Below are 7,729 nucleotides of genomic sequence, written 5' to 3'. Positions count from 1 at the left end.
TAGCCCACCAATACCAGGCATAAACCAAATCCTACCCAGCCCCAAACCCTCTAAATCCTGGCCATTGATCATAGAGATCAACGACCACCATCACTTCTTACCAAATTTAACCAAACGACCCCCCCTAAACCTAGCCATTCTCACCAAATAGCCGCCCTGAAACCCTCTCCTCTCTAATTCTCTCTGAAACCAAACCTAACCCTATCCGCCGCCCCCCAGAATCAACCCTAACCCCCTTGATTTCTACCCGATCTATGGCTCTCCATGGCTGTACGAGGCCTCTACTTGTCTCTTATCTCCCCTGGTTGCTCGATTGTGTGGTTTCGTGGAAGGACCTCGAAGAGATCTGGTCCAGATCTCATTCAAGACTCTTCAAAGAGCCTGTCTATAGTCTATGAGTATTTCTATCAAAGTTTTACAGCTCAAATCTTTGATTCAAGGGCCAGATTCTCTTTACCCTCTCTTTTCTTTGAAACTTAGCATTTGGACTTGAATCCGTCCAGATCCTTGTAGATCTGGAGGGATTTGAGTTTGTCATTGCCCTTTCCTTAAGGCTCCTTCATTTCTTTACTGATTAATCAATTTTAGAACATTTTGTTATATTAGGGTTTGTTTTCTTGTCGTCTGTTGGTCGAACCTCCGGGTATCTGAAGTATTTTCAAACTTCCATGGCTATTCTTTTAGGTTCTTTTACTCCTCTACTACTAATCGGTTTTTTAAACACTGCGATACTTCAGGCTTTGATTTCTATGATTTCTGTTTCTTCGAATCTCTTTGTGTTGCCATGCTTTCAAGTTTTTCTTCTTTAAGTGTTTTCAAATTAGGGTTTCGAATTAATTTCCGTCTAATTTCTCTCTGTTCCTAAAAGTTTTACTCAACCTATTTATTTATGGGAATTGATACGTTATTTCTAGAATTGTTGAGTGATTTGCTCCGTTAAAAATTCGTGTGCATGATTCTTGGTTATTTCCATGTTTATGACCTTAACTAGTCATTCTTGCCTTATTTGACCGCTTTATATTTACTGATTCTTTACATGATTCTTTCCTTAATTAAACCCTTGACTATTTTATTCTGAAGTTCTTTATTTTGGTTTGATTTGAACTCCTTTCCTTAATAAGGCCTTTAATTCTTACTTCTTTACTCAGTCTGATTGAACCTATTGCCTTAATTAATTCTATCATTACCGTTGGCTAATTTTCCTTAATTAAAGGAGCAAATTATACTAAACCTTTGTGTGATTGATTCTGAGATCCCTTAATTGTTGATTATTGATTACTTTACCTTAGTTGCTCCTCTCTTGAACTACTATATAAACTCTTTATTTTAACTTCTTAGACAAGAACATTATTTCATCAACTACTCTTACACTCTAAAAAAATTCTTTGTTCTTCCTGCTACTTGTGATCTTCACCAGTCTAGCCGGCTGTAAGCCAAGGCTAGAAATTGCACAACACCTGTCTTACATCTTGTAAGATGTCCAAATCTCTTTCCTTCATTACTTAAACTTCCTTGATCATATATGCATTTAGATGAGGAAAGCCACTTTGTTTGCAAATACTTGCTTGCTTGTTAATTGACTAATTCATATAGTTTAAGTTCGTCCGGGACCCACCATTGTGGACCGCGATGGGTGCCTAACACCTTCCCCTCAAGGTTATTTCGAGCCCTTACCCTAATCTCTAGTGATGCAAACAATTCATGAGTTAATCGCTCTAGGTGCCCTAACACACCATAATCCGTTAGGTGACGACTCTTCAAAACACCCAATTTCCAAAAGGAAACGAGTTGTTCCCTCATGAATGTTGAAACCCGGATTTCCCCACAAAAGGGAAAAAGGGGGCGCGACAGCATGGCGACTCTGCTGGGGATATTTTAGGCTATTACCATAACGAACTTATTTTGTGAATTATTCCAAGCATGCTCTATCCCACGTACCCTTTCCCTTTATTTGAATTTAACTATCTATTTTTCAAGCATTTATGATTTCTTTATTGTCTTGAAACTGACTTGTCTCTTTGTTTTCTTTTTCTGTAACTGTATTTCAATTATTTAAATACTGCATTTATTATTTTCCTTACGTGCAAATACTTGATAACATGCTATTTATTGTTGCATAAATCATGCTCAACATCATATTTCACTCGTGCATAATCAATCCTATAGAAACGCTTGATGAGTGTTTGCGCTCTTCCTATATATCACTCTTTAAATTTGGAAAGGCATATTTGCGTTAAAACTAGTCGATCAGCGGTGTGTTCGACGGTTCCGTGCCTTTTCCCCTCAAGTTGTCTGCTTGAGGGTTCCAGTCTAGACTTGTATAGCAGCCTTACTCTAATTAATTGTACATACATCATGGTCAAACCTAGCCGGGTTAATATGTTGTCCGTATAATAACCCTTTAAGACAAGCCTTGTACAAAAGTCCATCGGGTTTTCCCTAATCCAACGGACATAACCATGATTATATGTATTAATTTAGAAAAATAAGTGCCAATATACTAATCATTACTGTATAAATAGATGAACCTGGAGGGGGAAAGGGCTTAACTCTCTCTTGTTTTGCAGAAAATGAGGCACGAAGTCCCCAGATTCGGTATGATCGGTAGTATTCCTCCATTTTTGATGATTGGTGGAGAGATCTTCCCTCAAGTGACCAAAATTATGTGAAGATAATCTTGGGTAACTTGCCATCACTATTGGATCTTCAACCAAACAAGATGCTAATCAAGGCTGCCACTCTGTTTTGGGATAAGGAAAGGGCTGTGTTCCATTTAGGAGACATAGAAATGACTCCCGTCCTAGAAAAAATAGGGGGATTTGTTGGGTTGCCTTGGGATAGCCCTGGTCTGCTAGCACCTAAAAATCGCACCACTAGAGCGTTCCTTAAGATGATGGAGTTGAAGAAAAATGATGATTTGGAGTGCCTGAAAAACTCCTACATACCTTTTGACTTCCTTTATGAAAGATACAGTCATAGTAGCTCTTACCGTATTTTTGATAATGAGTTCTCAATTGCTTCTTTAGGCTGGGTTCATCTCAGGGTCTTCGTGTTCATTGTGTGCTTCTTGGGCATGCTGGTATTCTCAATCCAAGGGGATAGAATCTATACTAGGTTGGCCTTGGTGGCCAAAACTTTAATGGACGAGATAGAGGGACAGATATATACTATTGTCCCTATGATCATTGCAGATATGTACTGGGCCTTAGAACGCTGTCAGAAAGGGTCCAAATTCTTTGAGGGTTGCAACTTGCTGTTAATGTCTGCCTGTTAGAACATATCCAAAGGGGCCAATATTGCCAAGAGTTTCCACGAAGGCCGTGGAATGACCACATAACCTTCCATCACCCTAAAAGAATGACTTACATGTCGTACATGTTTGATCAACCTAAGGATGTTGTGGGATGGGTGCAGTTTTTCAACAAGCTGACCGATGATCAGGTTCAGTAGATGTTCGAGTGGTTCCCCACCGATGAGTTCATCATAAGATCCGGAGATGTCCTACATTTGGTGCTGATCGGATTAAGAGGGATATACCCTTATGCTCCCCTTAGAGTTATGAGACAGGCAGGTAGGAACAAGTCATACCACAGTTTGCTAAGATGAGCCACTTCAGAGCCAGCTTCCAGGGTGACGCCATCCCATATAAGAATGAAGCGCAACATATGTGGATTTTGAAGATCATTGTGGAGAAGGATACCATCGAGCCGGATATATACCATGCGGGCCACTCATTCCTTTACCCCTCATGGTTGGATGATAATCTGTCAGGAGTCTTTGAGCCAAGGGTTGGTCCGGGAAATAAGGTCATAGATGAGTTTGCCGAAGCAGAGGTGAAGTACAACAAGCTACGAAAAAGAGTTCGACAGTCTGAAGCTGAGCATATGCCGCATCATAAGGCTGACATGGAAATGATTAACGAGTGGAAAGAAAGAGCTGTTAAATCCAGTGAGAGGCTGGAATATCTGGAGTATAGTTTGATGGAATTGGAGGGGAAGATAAGGAAGAGGGTCACCGACTACCAGAACGCTGAAGGAAATGAAGGAGGGCATTTGGAAAGGGCATTCCTACTGCTGAACCTACGCGAGTTGGGAGAGTTGATCGACAACAGCATCCGGTCTAGAGAAGGTCCTTCTGGGACCAAGTAGATTAGTTTACTTGCTTTCCTTTCAAATGTAATAAGGCCAAGTGCCATTAGCAATATTATCTTATTTAGTTTCGTTTTGGGTCGTTTATTTTACATTAATGAAATGAGGTAATTATTGGCACCAAATTTCTCCAAATTTATTTGTCGCTAAGCCTACCTCGGGCACAACGAGGCTCCCAAATTAGGGCGCGAATTGATATTCCCGTAATATGTGTTTAAATACTGCAAATATTTCAGAATCCTTACTGACTTGTTTACCTTTTTATTTTTCTTTATTCTTTATTCCCATCCCCTAAGCATTATTGTTACTTTTCCTGATGAACCGGTGACTGTGACATGTAATGAGGTAATGCAACACGAGGATAGTGATTCAGATGAAGAAGATAAGATACATGAGGAAGTTGTTAGGGAGGTTGAAAACTTTGAGAATAAGCCTAAGTCCAACTTGGACGAAACCGAAGCAGTAAATTTGGAGAACGCCGAAACCGTCAAGGAGACTCATATCAGCATTCACTAATCACCGACAGAGAAAGAAGAATACATTTGTTTCTTAAAGGAATATGAGGACATCTTCACGTGGTCATATGATGACATGAATGGTATGAGCACGTCCATAGTGGCTCACAAGTTGCCTACTAATCCCATGTGTCCGCCAGTAAAGCATAAACTCAGAAAGTTCAAACTAGATATGATCCTGAAAATAAAGGAGGAAGTTACTAAGAATATCAAAGCCTGACTGGTATGAGCATGTCCATAGTGGCTCACAAGTTGCCTACTAATCCCATGTGTCCGCCAGTAAAGCAGAAACTCAGAAAGTTCAAACCAGATGTGAGCCTGAAAATCAAGGAGAAAGTTACTAAGCAGATCAAAGTCAAAGTTCTCAGGGTGGTTGAATACCCAACTTAGTTAGCCAACATTGTGCCAGTTCCGAAGAAAGATGGGAAAGTCAGAGTATGTGTTGACTATCGAAACTTAAACAGAGCAAGTCCCAAGGATGACTTTCCACTCCCAAATATACACATCTTGTTCGACAATGGCGCCAAGCATGAACTCTAATCCTTTGTAGATTGCTTCGCAGGTTATCACCAGATCTGGATGGATGAAGAAAATGCAGAGAAAATAGCTTTTATTATACTATGGGGGGTGTACTGCTACAAGATGATGCCATTTGATCTAAAGAATGTTGCGGCTACTTACATGAGAGCCATGATGACTATCTTTCATGATATGATACAAAAAGAAATAGAGGTATATGTGGACGACGTCATTATCAAATCCAAGAGGGCCGCGGATCACATAGAGGACTTGAGAAAGTTCTTCGATAGGTTAAGAAGGTACAAATTAAAACTAAACCTTGCAAAGTGTGCATTCGGGGTTCCTGCTGGAAAGTTATTGGGATTCATTTCCAGTCGTCGAGGGATCAAGCTGGACCCGTCTAAAGTCAAGGCTATTTAGGAGTTACCGCTGCCTAGGAGCAAAAAGGGCGCGATGAGCTTCCTAAGACATCTCAACTATATTGGTCGCTTCATAGAACAGTCTACAGTTATATGTGAACCCATCTTCAAGATGCTGAGGAAAGACGCCGAGACAAGCTGGACCGAGGATTGTCAAAAAGCTTTCGACAAAATCAAGGGGTACTTGTCCACACCACCAGTTCTGATCCCGCCAGAACCAGGATGACCTTTGCTACTCTATCTATCTATATTGGATGGAGCCTTCGGATGTGTTCTATGTCAACATGACGAGACAGGGAGAAAGGAGCAAGCCATATATTACTTGAGTAAGAAGTTCACACCTTACGAAGCACGTTACTCTCTACTAGAACACACTTGTTGTGCTTTGACCTGGACGACCCAGAAGTTGAGGCATTACTTCTGTGCCTATACTATATACCTCATATCCAGGATGGACCATCTGAAGTACATATTTCAGAAACCCATGCCAACTGAGAAGTTAGCCAAATGGCAGATACTGTTAAGTGAGTTCGTCATCACCCAAAAGGCGGTCAAAGGACAAGCATTGGTAGATCTTCTTGCTGAAAATCCGGTGGGAGGAGAATACGAACCCTTGAAAATGTATTTTCCTAATGAAGATGTGTCATTCGTAGGAGAGGACATTACCAAAGCACACGACAGTTAGAGGATGTTCTTCGACGGAGCTGCAAATTTCAAAGGAGTGGGCATTGGAGCGGTTTTGGTATCAGAAATAGGTCAACATTATTCGGTATCTGCCAAACTCAGATTTCCCTGCACCAACAACATGGCAGAATATGAAGCCCGCATATTAGAACTCAATATAACAATCGACATGAATATTCAGGAGCTGCTAGTAATCGATGATTCAGATTTGCTTGTGCACCAGGTACAAGGAGAGTGGGCCACCAAGAATTCCAAGATATTGTCATATCTACACCATGTATAGGAATTGAGAAGGAGGTTCACGAAGATAGAGTTCCAGCACGTGCCCAGAATTCAGAATGAGTTTGTTGATGCATTGACCACTTTGTCATCCATGATACAACATCCAGATAAGAATTTCATTGATCTTATCCTAGTGAGAATTCATAATCAGTTGGCATATTGTGCCCATGTTGAAGAAGAAATAGATGGAAAACCTTGGTTCCATGACATCAAGGAGTATTTGGTGAAAGGAGAATATCCGGAGCATGCAAACCACATCCAAAAATGCACACTCCGAAGATTCCAATCACTTCTTCCACATCGGGGGAAATTTGTACAGAAGAACTCCTAATTTGGGATTGCTAAGATGTGCCGATGCAAAAGAAGATCCTAAACTACTTGAGGATATACATGTTGGGACCTGCGGCCAGTATGTGAATGGTTTTGTCTTGGCCAAGAAGATACTTAGGGCCGGTTACTTTTGGATGACCATGGAGATAGATTGCGTCCAGTATGTCCGCAAATTCTACCAATGCCAAGTGCATGCCGATATGATAAAAGTGCCGCCAAATGAGCTCAATGCAACAAGCTCATCTTGGCCATTTGCCGCTTGGGGAATGGATGTCATCGGTCTGATTGAGCCCACTGCTTCAAACGGGCATAGGTTTATTCTGATAACCATTGATTACTTCACAAAATGGGTAGAGACTGCATCTTACAAAGCTGTAACCAAGAAAGTCATTGCAGACTTTGTCAAAGATCATATTGTTTACCGATTCGGAGTTCCCGAGTCTATTGTCACTGATAATGCAGCCAATCTCAATAGTTATCTGATGAAAGCCATTTGTGAAACTTTCAAAATCAAGCACAAGAATTCCACAGCCTATAGACCTCAGATGAATGGAGCCGTAGAAGCCGCCAACAAAAACATCAAGAAAATACTAAGGAAGGTGGTAGAAAACCACAAGTAATGGCACGAGAAACTACCCTTTGCTTTGTTGGTACGTCAACCGGGGCAACTCCCTACATGCTAGTTTATGGTACCGAAGTTGTTATCCCAGCTAAGGTAGAGATTCCTTCTTTAAGAATCATACAGGAAGCTGAACTCAGCGATGCAGAATGGATAAGGAGCATATATGAACAATTGGCCCTTATAGATGGAAAAAGGATGAACACAGTATGT

Source organism: Nicotiana sylvestris, chromosome 12, assembly GCF_000393655.2.
Source record: "Nicotiana sylvestris chromosome 12, ASM39365v2, whole genome shotgun sequence".
Taxonomy (NCBI): domain Eukaryota; kingdom Viridiplantae; phylum Streptophyta; class Magnoliopsida; order Solanales; family Solanaceae; genus Nicotiana; species Nicotiana sylvestris.
Note: the sequence above shows the minus strand (reverse complement) of the source record.